At 38.1% G+C, this 19163-nt stretch overlaps 1 long non-coding RNA gene across 2 annotated transcripts in view; it reads right to left on the bottom strand.

The window, feature by feature from the left end:
* The window catches only part of LOC146445580 (uncharacterized), a 91580-nt gene that overhangs the window by 52943 nt on the left and 19474 nt on the right, over positions 1–19163 (bottom strand). For both annotated transcript variants that reach the window (XR_014852644.1, XR_014852640.1), the window contains exons 2-3: positions 15325–15416; positions 10447–10619 (exon numbers count right to left, since the gene is read on the bottom strand). This is a non-coding gene — a long non-coding RNA (uncharacterized LOC146445580). The remainder of the gene's footprint in view (positions 1–10446; positions 10620–15324; positions 15417–19163) is intronic.

The following is a 19163-nucleotide window of genomic DNA, read 5'->3' as shown; positions in this document are numbered from 1 at the left end:
AATAATGCACAACTCCAGCACATAAATCTATGAGACAGCCTTTTTGTCATCCCAATACCTGAGGGTTTTTTTGTGTTAGTTTTTGCTGTTGCAGTTTTTGGTTTTGGGTTTTGTTTTTTTTTTTTTTTCTGAAGCCAAGACTCATAGGTATTTGTAAATAGGAAGCAAGCACCTCCAAAAATACTCATAGGAATTCACATTCAAGAATGCAGTGCAACTTTGGTTTTCACTACTTTCCACTTTTCATTGGCATTCCCCTAACCTTGGAAATACTACTTTAGGGCTGTAAAGTATTATTATTTCTGGTTTTATGCAATTTTTTCCCTGCATCCTCCACAGTATCTGCCAAAAAGAAACTCCTTTTATCAAACAGCATCTTCCCCTCAATCTACCTACCTGACCCAATATAATCCCTGCTCTAATGAACTCTCTCTGTACCAGATTTTCGTGAAGTGGAAATAAAAAACCAAAGCTCATACTCTTTTCTAAATACTGGTTCATCTTGTGACTCACCAATAGCCACTAATTTTAACAGATCTGCTCCCAAGAACTTCCAGAATTGCTAAAACTTGCCTGAGGGAGGAGAACCTTTTCTCCACCTTTCCCATCACAGAAGGTAGATCTGCTCTGGTGCCAAGAACCTGACTGGGACACAGCAGGTTTCCACTGAAACCTTGCTTCATTCCATCTTTTTAGGCTGTAGCTGTTCAATACCTACACCTGTTTTTGAGAATTATCCATCCCTGGCTGGAGCAGGGATAAACCCACAGCTCCCGAGGAGTTCAGAGCTGAAATTCATCACTGTCTAAAACTCACTGACCCCAAAGTGACGTTGCAGTATTTTCTGCACACCCAAACATAACAGGGCTGAGGCCAAAACAAATGTGTGTCCAGGCTTAACCTGCTGACAGAGCAACTCAGGCAAACAGTGTCAGGAAGTCTCCAGGACTCATGAATTCCAACAGTCACCACAGACCCAGTTTCAGTGGATGATATTTTACAAATTCCAGAGGTCTTGTTCATAAGAAAGGATTTCTTAAGATCAAATAATGTGTCCTCAGCTGAAAGCAACACACCAGGGTTATGCTGTTGTGCAGTACAACACTGAATTTTCTTCTTACAGGTCAAAGAACCTTGATCTCAAAACAGGAGATTAAAAAGTAAAACCCAGTACAGGATATGGTTTTTCCTTTTAAAATAATGTGGGGTTTATGAAAAAAAAAAAAAACCCACACGGAAAGAGAACTGAAAATTCTGTTATTTTTCCAACAGTGAACAGGGAGAAATCATGAAAAATGCAACTATTTTACACACATACCATAGAGGCTAACAAGTTTTTTAAAGCTGCAAAACATCTATTTATCCAGCAATACATGAGCCTTCACTTCTAAATTCAAATTACTGAGCAATCTGAATTCAGGTGAATTTTCAGCATGAATAATCTCATCACATAAGTCAATCCCAACCAAAAAACAAGCAAACAAAAAAGGTGCTACACCACAAAAACACAGAAAAACCAAAACCCAAAGGAGTACACTAAGACTAGGCTGCAATGACAGCTTTAAAAAAACTTGTCATTGAGCAGATTCAGAATTTGGAATTAATTGCTAGGGCCAGATTTGTTTGCTCTAAAACATCCTTATCTCTCCTTCGTCCTATGAAAATACAGGAGGCAGAACTGGCAGCAGGGTGTTATAAGTAACATTATCTTAGAAAACATTTGTCAAGGAAAAAAAGCATTTGCTGATTTAATACCAGAAAGGAAAGAAAGACCAAAACAAACTTCTGGGTTTATAATGAAAGTCTTGCTTGATTCCTTTTTGTGTTAGAATTAATAGATTAAAAATTCAGTATTTGAAAGACTAAGCCTCTGTCAGATCTTTTTGAGTTCAAAGGATTTCTTTATATTAATTTTGTTTTGGCAAAATTGATCAAAAGGAAGTAGAAAATATGCAGCTATTTGATAATGCAAAGAAAAGTCAAAGAAAGAGAAGAATATGTTAAGATTTTCTGGGTGTATAAGCATTTTTATATTTACAGCACTTTTTAGTGTTAAGTTGTAAATAATTATGTACATATGAAAACATATTTTTAATCTTTCATCATCAAGCCTTTCCACTCCTTACCCAGTCAAGCCAAAGGCTGATACTGGGGAGAAAAAAAGAAGTCTAAAGTAGACTGGAAGCATCCCATGCTCTGCTCTGTTGCCTTCTGCCAGCTGTGCCAGCATCCAGCCCCAAGGAACACAACCCCAAAGGGCATCATTTCTGTACCTACAACGTTTTTAAGAAATAAATTTCTATAAGTGCTCAGAAGTTTTTGGTTTCACTGACTGTTCTTTTTTCTTTTGATGCAATCAGGGCATCACTTTCCTCACTCCTTGCTGTTGTCAAACCACAAGTGCATTATCCTGACATGTCTCTGTCATTTAAAATTATCATTTTATTTTTCTTCAGTTTAGCTGAGCTCAAAATTCCCAGTGTTCAAGAAGCTACACAGTCGCAGGGCAATTATCCACAATTCACGTGTTTTTCTTTAAGTGTTTTCAGAAGCATTTTACAGAAAATTTTCAGTACCTCCTATCATAAGTGAACTGTTTGATTCACTCTCACTTCTTCCAGTTCAAAAAAGGAATACAAGATAAAATAGAAACAGGAATTCTCACAATGCATGATCTTGCATTCAGATACCAACCAAAGGATCTCTGTCCATTCCATAACTCATCCAACACAGCAGGACAGTCATCCAACCATTGCCACTGAGGGCTTGATAAGGCAATTAACAACAGGGACTTTTTAATCCAGAAAACACTTCTTTCATGATGCTTTAAATGTATTTACCAAATTAGATGGGAATAATCAGCCTGTGCTATTTAGGGTACTCTGTGTCACTCACCTTTTGAGGAATGAATTTCTAATTAAAGAAAAATCTATTCACAACATACAATATACACGAAGAGAGCTACCAAACAATAGTACTTCATTAACATTTTTGCATTTGGTTTACTGACAAGTCAGATAAAGACAAAGCAAAATCCAATATTAATTATATCTTGGCAATCTCTGTTCGTGTAATAACTGTGCTTTCAATCTGTAAATGTTTTATTAATTTGCATATATAGCACATTAGAAAATCTCAAATACTATTTGCAATGGCCTAATTTCCTCATTCATCAAATAGTATCATCTCATCTCAGCATTTTTTTTCCCTAGGATTTAATCATTTTATTGATATGCTTATTTTAAAGTGCAAGAAAATGTTATTTTCTAATTTACATTAACATAACAACCAATTTACTGGGTTTGATCTGACTGAAGCAAATGGGACAGGAACAAACAAGCTGCTTCTTGTCTCTCATGGAACTATCCAGTGGTTTATTGCAAAATGAACAATCAAGTTCACAAAGCAGAACATAAAACCTGCCACAAATGGCCCTAATGCAACTACAAGACAAAGTTTAGTACTCAAAATAAATCAAGTACTTGATGGGGAAAAAAATTGGTTCCCTTGTGCAACTGTGTCCCAATCTCTGCACTCTTACTAACTGTACAGAAGTTAATCAGAATGTATTTCTTCCCTTTCATGTTTTCAAAGACAAATTCATTTTGGTTGATGACCAAACAAATTATCATTTGCCTGCCTGACAGTTTAGAAGAGTAAAAGGAGCCTTTCAGGTGAGCACTCTTGAATTCAGCCCAAGTTCTCACTGACTAATAGTTACTACCATGTGCTGCTCAGAATTAAGAAGAACTTTTCTGTATTATTAACACTGTTTTCACCACAAATCCCAAACACAGGTCCATTCCAGCCACTGGGAAGGAAATTAATTCTCCCCCAGCCCAAACCAGAACACTGAGAGAGAGGAAGATGTGCAAAGATGGTTAGCCTTTTACCATGATTTCTGTGAATAAATTATTTCAGTGGCCTCTCTTTTTTTGTCATCTGTCACCACTGAAGTGACAGGACTTGGCAGATCATTTCTGAAAAAGTGTCATTTGAGGTATTAGGGAAGAGATATTTATACCAAAAGCCTAAATAAAATAGATGACCTGAACTGTCCTGTAGAGGGACATATTTCTGTTCCAGTCACTTAAATTCACCTCCAGATATCAACTTGCTAACCTATAACTTTACAAACTTGCTTTCTACAGAGACTTCGCGAGTACTTGGGTTCTGATCCTTTGTTTTATGTGTCATAAATCCCATTTATTTCGCCTATAAAATTGTCTGCTCACTAATCAAAGGCAGCTTTTTCATCTCAAACTTGGGACAGTCAATTTAGTGACTTTTAAATAACATCATTTGGGTTCCTAAGGTTTCAGTCTGTAACTTAAAATTATCAGCCTATTCAGACAGCATTAACTGCCATCACATTCAAAGTCACATGCATCATACCTGCCTGTAAATCCATCAGACCACCCCTTTGTATATATAGGCTTAATTTTTGTTGACAGGGCTAAATTGGAATTTAAATTGCAGCAGCAGTACATTCAAATGTAAATTTACTTTTTTCCCAGCACCAGATTTTCCAAACTTTGCATGAGAGACCTGAATTTAACCAAGATATTTGCACACACAATTTCCTGTGGAAAACAATCATGCAGGCAAATTTAGCAAGTGAGTTATCTCCATTTGGTTGCAAGTGTCTGTGTACATCCAATCTGACTGGGTAAAGCTTTGACATGCATACAACCCAAATAGGAAAATCACACTGAAAACTGACCAAAAGATAAGGATTCAAGAGCTCAAACTGTTTGAAAGATTAGAATGCTAATGAAAATAACACTTAAGATATCAGTGTGTTTCTTAATTACTTCATTACACCTTCGTACCCACATTAAAAAAGCAAAAGCCATGGGCCAAGAAGAGTAAAAAGGAAGATAGCGAGCATTTTGTTTCCCTTTGTTAAAGATAATACTGTAATACTGTCAGTGTGGAAACTAGCATCAAAAAAGAGAAAGAAGTTACAGAGAAAGCACCATTTTAGGATTCAATGTCTCTCTGTAAGGTCTATTAGCAGAGGAGATAAAAACCTGTGCAAATACTTGCAGTATCTGGAGAACACATAAAAAAAATTCATTTGCCATGAATGTTCTAGTAATGTGCTTATTTCCCAAACCAATAATCTACTTTGAGTTTAAAATAAGGTTGCATTCAATACAGTGATAATGATTGTGAGCAGCAAGGAAATCATCTGGACAGAGAAACAAAGTGGGCAGAGCCAAATTTGCTCCAGAGAAATCGTGGCAGCCAATGCCTCACTTCACATAAGCTTCCCAGAAAGTGCTTGATAGGCCTGACACATGCAGCAGAGGAATGCAAATTAGGAGTGACAAAACTGTAATGGATCTTTTGATATTTAGACAAGTCAACTATTTCTCTCATTATCTCCTAAACAGGTGCTTACAAACAATAAAAATCATTAACAACTAAAATAGAAATGAATAATGACATTGTTTGTTACCTCTCTGCAACAGCCTCCAAGATTTAATTCCCAGGAAGACAATCTCTCTATGCAAAGACTCTGTCTGGCTAATCGTTTACATCCTTCCTTTCCCTTCACTTCTGTATGAAGACTCCACCATAAATATTAAGAGTGGAAACCTCAGTGTCACAGCTTTAACTGAAAATGTGGTCACAAGAGGGTATTATCATCACACCGGGGCCGTAAAATGCATGGTGGGCTTTTTCCACCTGCATCTGAGCCTGTAGCTCAGAATAAACATGCAGGTACTTTACTACTAAAATAATGTCAGCACAAACCATTCTATACTCTCAGATGGAATTAAGGCTTTTTAACTGCTTGACATGCACTGGTTTTGGGGAGGCATAGGGGGGAATGTTGTATCATATTTTAGATATAAATTGAGATACTATGAACTCAAGTTTTACCACACAGCAGCTCATCTCCATGACTGCAGAGAGTTCCTCTTTCTCAACCTTCTGCTTTTATCACCTTGTTCAATTATAATGCACTGAGTATCTTCTCTTCTTTTTTGATGTGGCTGTTGAGTAATGGAAAGCCACTAAGTGTAAACTGTTCCAAATTTTATTTCTTTGTAGCCTTTCCTTTGCCCCTTCCCTTTAGAGCTTTTCACATTTAAAATAAAAGCTGTCCTAGGTTAAGAATCTTTTTCATCCCTGGGGGTAACCACTGATGCCACTGATTTTGCTGTAAAAGTAGACCAACAATATGAGAACTTCAGACTTGCATGACAGGTCCATGTTACTTTTACAGCTTAACAGGTGTATTTGTAAAAGAAAGAGTTTGAATGCTTCTGGTTTGTTCTATTATTTTGATAAAGAATATAAGAATCCCCACATTCCTTAAAACTTGACCAGTTTCTCCACCAATACCAGTTTCAGTTACTAAAACAGAGTAACCTTCCTCTTCTAGCATCCTCCCCACAGCTCCACTAATGCAAGAAACCTAAAAAGAATTAATAAAAAGGTAGTAGAGGTTGAGATTCAAGCTACTCTGAAGGTCATTAACACCTACAAAAGTAGTGAAAAGTTGACTTAGCCAATGTAACACACTCAGGATACTACAAAAAGCTAAAAGTTTTCAGCTTCCTTGTAAATAATGAGAGCTTTCATGCAGGCAGAATGGCTGAGAATTCAGTAGCGAAGGGGTCATGATATTGAGTCATGTGCAGCTCTGGCAACAGAGTGGCCTGAAACAGAGCTGGCAGCAAAAAATTTTACAAGGAGGAAAAAAAATAGTGAATGTATGTAGACAAGGGATGAAGATGTATTTGTTTAATCAGGTTATGAACATGATTATGTTATTAGCATAAAAATAGTGGTACAGTAAAATGATAACATCATCCCTAAGTGTACAGTGGTATTAGAGTTTTATTTTTTACACTTTAACTACAGGCAGTGAGCAAGAGAGTTCAAGCCCTTAAGCATAATCATCAGGCAAATTCATTCAGCCATTACATACTCAAAAGAGAATTCAGAAGGAACCTAATGTTTAGGACCTCGAGTGTACATAAAATGAATCAAGACAAATGTAGTATGACCTGCAGTAAACCTGCAAATTAGACAGCTATGGATCAATTACTCTTTGGAAGTAAATGGGAAAATATCAAGGCAGTATACAGATCTCAAAGCTTTCTGAGACAATAACACAACAGAGTGTGGACAGAGGAGTGCCTTCTGTCAAATTTTCAGAGTCCAAAATACGAAAGTTCAATGCTTTGAGACACACACAGGCAATAAAGCTCCAGTTCTGAATGATGGTGACAAAGACAACACATATTCTGAGCAACAACCATCAATGAGAGTGGTTGGGAAATTTTTCTTCCTCAAGGAAAAGCAAACCAAAAACCACCACAAACTTGTCAAGCACTTAAAAGCTCTAAAATTTGGTCAGACTTCTAAATACTCACTGTCTCTCTTTGTGCATGCCTAATTAGAGAAAGTTAGGACAACATCTGTACAAACCACAACAAACATATGACAACTGTATCTTGCTGCACCTCCGGCTCTTAAAAACACTATGGATTTGGCACATAAATGGTGACTGGAAGCAACATCTTTGAGGAATATTGTAATTGTGAATAATGCCTGTTTAGACAGCAGAATACTAATAAGTGAACACAAAAAATATCCAATAGTGATCTCTTATTAGAGTTGCTAAAGAAATTCACTGAAGGATTTTGACAAACACCTCGCTTTAAAACAATGAAAAATAATCTATTCATTGCAGGAGAGGAACATGGTGAAATAACCACCTTAAAAGTACAACATAAAATTCCTCTTTAACAACAGTAATAGGAATTATATCTCGGTGACGTATTAGAATCAACCTGCACATAATTTCTTCCTCTGTATTTGCTTTCTCCTCGCTGTTGACTTCTCCTTAAAACCTTTTCTTCCCTGCAGTCTGCTATTCTCATTGTCTACTTCAGCATTATATTCAACCCATGTAAAACTTTGAAACCCTAGGCACCAGCAGTGCTTGTTCTATTACCTCACAAAGGGGTTGCTCTCTTTTCTAGGTCAGCATTACCTAAGGGATGAAACTTCTTCACTGCAGTATTTACTACCCAGTGCCCAGTGGCAAAGCAGGAACAGCATTAACTCAAACACTGAGGTCTGGGATGATGCTCTCTCTCTAGTATTTCTCTGGCCCTGTCTTCTAACATTACTTGATCTTTTGTATTGATCATATTTTCAACTTAGGACACATTTTCTCTAATTGCAGGCATCTGGAAGCCCAGGACGTCTTTGGGTGCGCTAAGCACATCTCATCACCTGATTTATCTCCACATCACCTTCTTGTTCCCAAAAGATTTCTCGTGGGCTCACAGCTACAAGGCTTTTACAGTCTGTATATTTATTTTTCCCCTTACTGACAGACCTGAAATAGAACTTGAAAAGTGCACAGGCTACTATAATGAAAATGGTGGGAGCTAACAGAAAATATGGATCTGTTCCCAGAAAATATAACATTATCTAGAAAACTCTTATCCATATATTAAAATGCAACTCATGGGTTGCTTAATATATAGGAATTAAATATTGCACTAAGCCTGGCAGTAGATCTCCACTCATTTATTCCTAATTTACCCCTTCAGGAAAAAACAAAATTAGGGGAACACGCAAACCAGAAATCCCCAACACCCACAGGTAATGTACCTGAATAACAACTAAATTATTAGAACTTAATTACCAAGCTCTAAGAATAGCTGCTATTTACCCAGCAGATTGGAACAGCCATTCGGATTTGCCCATCTATTATAGGTTTCAAATCAACAGAGTTGAAATATAGAGATAGATATCCACACATGGATACATAATCACATAAACACACATGGATAGGTGGATATATATTTAATTTAGGACAGCATTCATTAGCTAAATTCAAAGAAAACCACCCAATGTTCATTGCATTTTTTTTCACTCCTTCAACTGCCTTTTTCCCTTCTGCTTTTTCTCCCTGTCAAAGAAACTACCTGAGACTTATGCCTGGCAGGCAAGACTGAAGTGTAAATGGCTGTGGCCTGGCAAAGATCCAAAGAGCTGAAAATACTTTTCCTATAGAAGGTGCTGAATAGCCTTGTCTGCAGTCAATGATTGTAATGCCACCAACAATAATCATGAAGATGTATTGAGGCTTCAGAAACAAATGGATAAACATTTAAATGCACTGCTACAAAATAGCAGTACAAATGGTAGGGTGCAAGAGCTTTGTTAAAGTACTGGCAATCATGTGAGTTACACAATAGCACAGCATTAAATTTGGTATTAGCAACATCAAATTTCAGAGTAGTTTTGAAAGAAATCTTTTTTTGTAATAAACATCTACCCTATAGAATATTAACTTTACCATAACCAGTTATTTATAGCTTATACTTTAGCATTTAAGAGTAAAAACATTTAAAGATTACATTTCCAAGGGTCTTTTTTCTCTTCAAATTACAGAGTTACGTAATAGTTTGGGTTGGAAGGGACCTTTAGGTTAATCTGTCCTATATCCCTGCTATGGGCAGGGACAACTTTCAGTAGATCAGGTTGCTCAGAGTCCCATAAAAACTGAGCTTGAACACTTCCAATCATGAAGCATCTACAAATTCTCAGGGCAATCTCTTCCAGGGTCCTGCACTATCATGGCAGTATTTTTTTCTTCTTATTAGCAATCTAAATCTACCCTCTTTCAGTTATTAAATGATGTAAGGATGTAATTTAATTATATGTTCAGAGAACTCAATGTTCTGGGAAAAAACAAATTTAAATTTCTGTATTTTATGGATTATTTTTATGGTTTTGCTTATGCTGACCAAATCATGGCAATCAGTGAAGGGTTAAGTTATACTCCTCATTGTACTTATACATAAGCTTTCATGTTTTTACATAAACTATTGTCATTACATAGTATTTAATTATATACTATTTTAATATATAGAGAAGGCATTTTATGTAACACATGATTGCAGCAACCTATTAACCAAAATTGACAGGCCTTCTTGATCTCTTAAGTTGTATTTAATAATTTCTGTAGCATTCAAGAGGCAAACCTGACAATGTGTCCAACCCCAGAGATTTATTACATCATCTAGGGGCAACTTCCCACCACCAATAGCTTTATGTCAAGGATTAGCAGCATTATTTTTCAGACCATGTATAAGCAACTATGTATAGATACTCACACTCTACCCACCCCCTTCCTCTGTTTTTGTGGGGTATTTCTGCTTGAACACCAGCCCCAGATAAGCCTTTTCAGAAAAAGCTGAAGAAGGAGGGCAGAAACCTCCATGGTTACACAAATGAGTAGACTCACCCAGACTAGTGAGCTCTGCTGAGAGGAGTTAGCTTTGCCAGGCAACCATAAAATCTTACAGCAGATGGCAAAATCTGCAGTTTAATATGGTCTGCAGGTCAGACAACAATTCACATTCTGTGCTTCCACTATTTTTGCTTATCTTAATTGGCACTTACATGTACTTTTCCTGTGACTCTGCTTGTGCAGGTGACATCAGGATCACAGCATTCCAGGTGATTCTTTCTGAATGCATTCCTCTTCCAAAGGAGTATATTCAGTGCCCTAGGAATTAGAGCCACTCTCCACTACTAAGAAGCACCATCAGCCCACAACAAATGATGTTACTTTCCTGTTAAGAAATCACAGGGGTAATTTTTTGATTAAAAATTCCCTGCTGAAGACCATAGATGAAGTGTATCACCATGCAGGAACACCAAACCTCACACTGTTACATCACAATCAAGATCTGGCTATTACTGTGCTAATCCTTTCTCAGTACACATGGTTTTCCATTCAAGATCTCTACAAATAAATTCCTTTTGCTTACCCATCATCAGATCTTAAAAGACACCCTGCTTACCAAACAGTGGGTGCTTAGCCCTTCCCAAAAGTTAAGCCATTTCAAGGCATTTTATTCAGAGCATGTAGCGATGCACAGAAAAGAAAATCAACAGGCTTTGTCTGCTCTCAAGATGAAACATTAATACAAACTTTTCCGGAGAGAAGCTGCAAATAAGTACATTTGATTACTAAGAGGACTTGACAAGGGGGGCAACCTTTTCCATCAAGCAGAACTGAAGGTCTGTGATGAAGTTTTTGGGGGTTTGCTTTTTGGTTTTTTGTATCAAAGGCAAAAGGACAAGGAAACTCATTGTGGAGTTATTCTGTAAATTGTACTTTTAATCCTTTGGGTTGGGCATTCTGGGCATTGGGACACAGAACACACATGGTTTTGGAAAGATGCATCTCTTTTTTTCTCCCAAAACACAATTGCCTTAAGATAAAGAAACGCATGGAAGAGAGACACACTCTGGTCACTTCTGTACTTAATTAGATGTTTCTACCAGTATGAAAAAGATCTGATACAGATTTGAAAAACTGCAGATAAGAAATAAATATACACAAACTCTAGCGGTATATTTTTGATCCAAACTTTTTTCTTTTCTTGGACTTTTGACTTTTTGTTTGGGTTTTTTTAACTGACTACATTTTTTGGGTAGACAGAAAAAACTTACTTGCATGTCTCAGAACCATTCATAGGAAAAACATTCATTAAGAAAAGCCGCAAAAACTATTTTGAATTCTACTTTTTTTTCAATTTACACCATTTCAGTTGTGAAGTTGGTAAGCAGATCCAGTGTTATATGACCAAGAAGACCAATCACACAGGAACATAAGAACAGAACAGCTGAAGACAAGTTCTGAGAATGCCAAGTGTTTGCTATGCTATTTTGAATAATCAACAAATACATTAAAACTAAGCTGTAACAGCAGATAAAGGGAGAGAAAAAGTAGACTGAATAAAAAACTCATGCAGCCTCACTGAAACGGAAGGAAATACCAAAGTCATTCATTCATCCAGGAAGAATTCTGGTCTTAGAAATGGAAGTGGCTAAGCCAGAGGAGGGCCATGAAGATGCTCTGAGGGCTGGAGCTCCTCTCTTGTGAGAGCATCTCTCCAGCCTAAGAGAATTGGGTTTCTTCAGCCTGAAGAAGAAAAGCCTCTGAGGAAACCTTTAGCAGCTTTCTAGTACCTAAAGGAGGCCTACAAGACAGCTGGAGAAGGCTTTGAGCAACATGGATTATTGGAAGGTGGGAGGTTGGAACCAACTGGTATTTAAAGGTACCTTCCAAGTCAAGCTTTTCTATGCTTCTATGATACACATAAAAAGGCACATTTTGCTCAGACATTTTGGTTCAACTTAATTGAAAAATACAAGCTATTGTATTCAGGGCCTAAGATGAATGATGCAGCTTTTCTGAGTGCAAGACCATCATGGCTTGTTTGCATCTTACTGCTGATTTTCACTCTTCTAAAGCAGATGCTGAGTATTCACCATGATTAAAAACCTACCTAAACCAAACATGGTACTCAATAAGGGATGGATGTTTACAGAAGCCCTGTTCTGAACTTTGTGCTAATCCTGGTAAGACTTTAGCCTGATAAGCCTGGAGGGCAGCAACTCCCAACTTTGTGATACACTGCTCAAGCCAGGAGGCATCAGAAAGAGCAGTAAGAAGTGAATGGATCCAGTTGTGAGCACTATTTGCTGATGTTCTTTTATGCTCGAGGACACTTGTGTCAAAGGTTGCAACTGAAGCCACCTTGCTGACAACATTTTAAAAGGGGGAAAAAATGAACAAGTTGGGAATTTTATGACAGCTCTATATTGCTTTTCTTTGTTCCCAAGCAATCTACCTGAATAAAAAAGCATTGCAGTGAAACTGCAACAGAATTTAAAAAAAAAAGGGGCAGGAAAAAAACAAATAAATCTCCAAAGATAGATACAGTGCATTGTCACAGTCTAGACAGTTTTGATCCAGCTAAGGCTGCTGAGTGATAATCCCTAAGAGGCACTTGTTTAATATTCAAGACAAATAAGCAGGGTGACTAGAGAGTATTAAAAAAAAAGAAGAAAAGCTTGAAAACAAGAATGTCTCCCCGGGGATGACTGCCAGAATTCATACATCTCTGAACATCTCTGAAATCTCTAAACGGTAAAGAATAAAAGAAATCTTCCATAAACTTCTTATGTCTAGGATGACACCTGTAGTTCATTTGGTTTTGTCTAATTAAAATATCAGTTAGTCTTTGCAGTCCTATCAGCCTTCTGAAACACTTTAATCATAATGCAAGCCCTGCTGTGATCCAAATTGCTGTATTTTGTAAGATACATATTCTTTGGGTTTCGCCATTTATGATACCCTGGCATTAATTCTAACCACATTATCAGTTCCCAACGTCCTCTATGTGGAAAAAGAAGTGACCTTTGGGTACTCTTAGAGAACTGTCCTTTAAAGCTAATCAGCTTGCTCTATCACTCACAGGACTGTCACCTGGAAACACCATGAAGTGAAGGCAGCACGATCATGCCTTGGTCACCAGGCTGGTTCATCAAAAACAAAGATAATATTATATGCCAGGGGACAGGAGATGGGCAAGAATAGAAGTTACCAGATAGCTGACAATGAAACAAGAAGATGGTTGAGTCTGAAAGAAGAAAAGCAAGTTATACGTCAAACTGAGAGACAGCAACAGTTTTGATTCTTGACATCTAATCTAAAACTCACCTCTTTTAACTTAAAACCACTCCCCCTTGTCCTATGGTTATTTTTTCACGTAAGGAGTCACTTTCCCTCTTTTTTATAAACCCCAAGCTTTTTATCCACTAGAACCACCAAGTCCTTCTCCACAGGGCTGTGCCCAGTGAGTTCTCCTGGTCTGTACTCATAACTGGGATTGCAGCCAGTTCTGGGACAGTGGACTCTGTTTTGCAGGGAATATTACTGCACTTGTTCACATTTTATGCATTTTAACAGTCTCCTCTGCCAGACTTCCAAGTATTAAGAGAAAGGTGGAAAACAAACGAAACAAAAGCAACAATGAAAACAGTTTCACAGTCTGATCTGACAGTGAGGAGGCAAAAATATTTTCCCAGATGGAACCGGTATCTTTTCTCAGAAGCCCAGCTCTGCTCTGAATCAAGGTGCTGAAGGAGACAGAGCATTCTCTTGCACCAGGTGTCATCCTGGTTAGGTAAAAAATTTATGAGTGCACCACTGTTAAAAAAACCTCAACAATAAACTGCTGCACCATGTCATGAGACTATTAAATGCAGTACTCAGATTTACACAGTCACCATGGCTGACTCTACAAGGACAAAGCAGAGAAGAGGCTCAGAAACAGCTCCCTCTCCCACACACAAATTTGCTGAGGAAACAGGATGAGAACAACCCAGCAGTTCATACAGGGGGCTATACATTATTCCTCTGCAAGCTACTTGTGTAACACAGTCTCAGTTAGCAGCTCCTCTGTTTTTCTTGTTTGCAGTTACTGGCACCTGTATGAAGAGCTTATAAAAACATTAAGCTATATCCACCTTCATCCTTGTTCTGAAACTTGCCATACATTGCTTTTCAGATATTTTATGGCACCCAGATATCCCTACAGATGGCTTAACAGTGCTCCCAGAAGGAACAAATTCCAAAAGAGGTGGGAGGTTTCCAAGAGCCCCCACCAGCATACCTGTGCTTCAACATCATATTCAAATGAGCTAAACTGAAAGATTGTGGAATATTTTTCAGGCAACAAATCTATTCCTTCATGGAGGGAAGAGCATATGTAATAGTGATATGGTGCAGTTCAAATCCACTTTTTCTGAGGTTTTTCAATACTCTTTTAATAAGCTTTGTCAAATATCAGTGGAAAACACATTTTTGTTCAGAAGACCTGCACCATGACATCAGATAAAAGTCTTCAGTGAACCACATCCCTCTCTCTTCATTATACAGTTCTCTCCATTACAGCTAAAGTTTTCAACAAATAGAAGCTGTGCCCATTATCCAAATTTAATTTGAACATTCTTCACAGCTTTGTACATAATAGAAATGCAACAGAATCTATTCAAGTGAGTATCTGATAAAAGAATTGGTTTGCTAAAAGATGTAGGCCAACAAGTCTCCTATTATCTGCAAATTTTGAGCAAAAGTGTGCTACTCCACAGCCTGACATATTCTGAACTCAGTGTCAGCATTAACTGCAGGCTCTGATGTTAACCAGGAGCAGCATCTGCCACTTAAGTGAAGAAGGTGCTGTAAGTCTGAGGATTAATCTATTTATTACTTAATCATCCAGATTTTCTCCTCCATGTAACTTCTACCACCGTAATGCCATACCATTACAACCCAACCACTCCTTTCATCCCTCAAGGGCAAAAGGATGAAAGGACTGGCCTATAAAAGTGCTTCTTCTGAGATCCTTGTTGAATGTGTGAAGCAAAGCTAGACTGCTCCATGTCAGTCTGCAGTCAGAGAAATACATTTTCCATACTCACCATTTTTCCTTTTTCTTCTCAGTCACATGAAGCAGCCCTGGCAAACTGGGGCAAGGCTACTGCATATTTCTCAGCTTCTTTTTTCAGTCCTGCTGTATAAAATACACAACGGGATTTTAATAAAAGAACCCCAAAACTTGAAACTGCAATTTACATTGCAATGTATGATTAACTTGTCCTCGTAGGAGCTTTCTATACTGAGAATCCAAGCCTGGGGATATATCTATTAAGCCTCTCACAGAGAAGGAAATGTAAGCATGCAAAGATTAACACTCTTCATTTTGCTTCTATATTAAACTTTCCATCACTGACTGTACCCTAATATTTGACTTATTTTCAAGATCATTAATTTATTGCTGTTAAAAAATACTTGGGGAGAGAGGAAAATTTCCAGTAGCATGAAGTTGCTAATTTTAGGGGGGTGGGGAAATAATTGGAACTCCAGGGTCCAATTCATCAGGTATTCAAGCTTTCACCCTTCTTAAAAATCACTTTATCAACACTTTCAGTATGAATTATGTACAACTCTTCAACTCACCTTTTCTCTTCCAAGTTCCCTAAGCCTAGACTGTAAGTCAATGCTTTCTCTTGGAGTATTCTTGAAAATGCTGTTTTTACCATGTCAGGTTCCCCTCTCTTTTAACATCAATGTGACCTGCATTTTCATTCTCTGAAAAGAAGCTCCTTTCATAGTGAAGAAGATCCAAGCACTGCAGGTGCACCAAGTAATACTGTGGGCTTTAGCAGTAGCCCAGGGCTTAAAAGCCTCTGTCTCTCCCTGACCTACTTTTCACTCAACATGTAGTTTTGTGAGTCAGTAAGACCAAAAAGACTAGCCTGAGTGAAAAGGAGAAGCCTGGTTAAGATGGGTGAATTCATGCTAGGGACAAAGCCAGGTACAAAACCTGTGCTGTGAAAACAATCCAACCAAATGGACAAATCCCAACTCAAACACACACTGCACACCCAACATGTGGCTGTCACATGGCATTCACAAGCCATGTGCCCAGCAAGTGACAATGACATGGCCACCCCAGGCCTGGCCCGTGGATGTCACCAGGAGGTCACCACCACTCATTTTATCCATCATAACACTCCTATCCCCCTGCATTGCTTTTTACCCTTAGCAGCATAAAATTCTCAAGTGCTGGGCACTTGTTTAATAACTCTCAATCAGAGGAATAAGATTTGATTGATTTTTGAGCTGTGTAATGTGGGGTTGATGGGTTCACTTTACTTGAAGTATAATGTTTCCACATTCATCCAGCTTAGAGAAATTAAGGTAGTGCCAGGTATAAATAGAACTGTATCATCCTGAGTCTTCTTTTGCATTTTGCTCATTCTTTTGAAATGAAAAACTCTACAATTCATTATCTTGGCAGAAGGCATACTCTAAGGATGAAACAAGTTGTGATTTCAGGTGAGTTAAATCAGGATGGAAATATTTTACAACAGGAGAGCTGCAAGGAGCAAAAAAGAGTAATTCTGCTATTAAAAAGTTATTGCCAAAAACAATAACCTTTATGGAGTCATCATGCCTTTGATTTAGCAAAGCACAGAACTGAGGCTTCAGTCTGAGATACCACTGCAATATTTAACAAAGACAAATGATGCTTTGGATGAGAAGAGGCGTTTCTTATTACTTCACACATCAGCAGTCTAAACTTTTTCCACTTACTTTGGTTTATTAATTTCAAAAATAATGACACTTAGGGGCCACAGTTCTCAAAGATCTAGGCATGTTTGCCGAATTCTGTAGACCTGGAGGATTTAAAACAAAAGACAGCTAATTTGTATTGTTTGCACAGAAAAAAACCCCAAATTCTTTTGAGAATGGCAGATGAATTGTGCCAGTGCTGTGCCCTTATGTTCTTAGCATAAAACGCAAACACAATCTTTTAATATTTGAAATACATACAGCTAAGTGAATTAGCATTGCAGTGTTAGATTATTTTTTCTTGAATACAAGAAAAGGTCAGAAGAATTCTTCTTATTGTACTACTTGATCTTTAATGAATAGATATTTTGTTCCTTTGAGGATCTAGCCCTAGGCTTTGACAAGAATGGAAACATGATGCACCATTTGCTGTCTGAGATAAATACTTAGCATTTAATTGGTATTAATTGATATTATGCCAATAGTAAGAAAAAAGTCACACTCTTCCTTGAGAGAGCTGATAATGCTCGGTGTGCTTTGAATTCGACCTCTGTGTTTATAATTAGAATGGATTATAACTGTGACAACCAAAGTACCAATTTTTTTGGCAACACTAACATACTGCTGGCTTTTCAATGCTGTCTCTTACATTAGAGAAAGTCAGTTAAGAAATTATTAAATTACTTTCTCCACATTGCTTTTCACCATTATTAATTGCCACGCTTTTATGGGTTGTACCTCAGTGGACATTGGGCAGGTCAGAGGAGCAGCAAGAGGAGGAAAGACCTGGTGTGATGAATATAGCTTCTGTAATGGGTTTTTGCTCTGCAACAATGAGGACTCTTAGAATGTCAGAAACAAAAAGCTATCTGGTTTTATTTATTTATTTTAGTCTTGAAAGCCACTGTCTCCTTCTTCAATCTTCAATGCCAAGAATGAAAAACCAATTACTCACCATGCAGTCACTCACAAAAATGGGTAACATGAAAGAATTTTCCTTTATAACTCTTTTTTAACTCCCTATAATTATTTACCCAAACGTGCAGACCTCCTGGCATTACATGCATTAAAAGACTGTCTCACTTTGAAATCTGTGATCTCCAGTGGGGGTTGCTGACATTCACGGGGTTACTACCACAGAAAACAAGGTACAAACTCCTGTCATTTTAGACAATGAGAAGGTACTCATCTACCATGTGCCAATCCTCATTTACAAAGCAGCTGGCAGTGAAAAGAGTGGCTAAAAGTGATTAATAGCTATCTGTCAGCAGTGTGCTCTGCCTACACCGGCTGCACCTCTGAGCTCCTAAATATACCATACAAACCCACATTTGAACCACTTAGCTGTTCTGCTATCACTGCATCAACCACACAGATGGTAAACGGGATTTTGGAGTTGACTGCCAACACACTGCTGAAAGTGCCCCAACAGTGGTGGAAAAATCCTAATAACTCCACATAGATTGGCATGAGAAATGCACCAGACTGACAGCTTTGCAGACCTAGTGCACCAAACAGTGAGGGCAACAGCTGTGCCTTCTTCTCCATACTGCCCCATCAACTGCAGCTTGCTGCTGACCTGGAGGGACCACCAGCAGAAGCAAAGAAACATTTCAGTTGTTTTGGCATCTCTGATGAGGCTGCTAGCAAGGGTGCCAATTAGTGCCAGGTTTCATCATATTTGTTAGGTGGAAATGTGTTTACTCAGAACTGGGCTGAGACTACCAAATTAATTTTACACAGAGTGCTCAGCCACTGGGTGGTAACAACTTGCAACTGCTAATGGTTTGGCTGAGTTTGAATCTGAGAGGTGAAATGGGAAAGGCTGCCTGTCCCACTGGTCCCTTGACATACCCTGACCTCTACTAAAATTTTATAATGAGGAAGGAAAGTTGTACAGCTGTTAGGCACACCACGATATGAAAGATACCTGCTCTCATGTTACCTTTCTTTTCCAACCCACTCAGGACCACGTAACATATCACATTTAAAATAACCACTGGGAACTTGGTGCAATGTCAGAGCTAAAGTAAAACCCCTTGTTTGTGTAGACCACAAGGACAGCCTTCTGCCAGTCACTAATGATTTTTGATGCTCTGAGATGCAGTATGCATGATGCCCTTTATGCTGTTTCAGTATCAGGAAAATCTGCTGGACTAATACTTCCTACCCAAGGCCATGA

Source organism: Lichenostomus cassidix, chromosome 1 (assembly GCF_008360975.1).
Source record: "Lichenostomus cassidix isolate B80296 chromosome 1, HeHo_3.0, whole genome shotgun sequence".
Lineage (NCBI taxonomy): Eukaryota > Metazoa > Chordata > Aves > Passeriformes > Meliphagidae > Lichenostomus > Lichenostomus cassidix.
The sequence above is the reverse complement of the archived record's forward strand: the minus strand, read 5'-3'. Positions and strand labels throughout refer to the sequence as shown.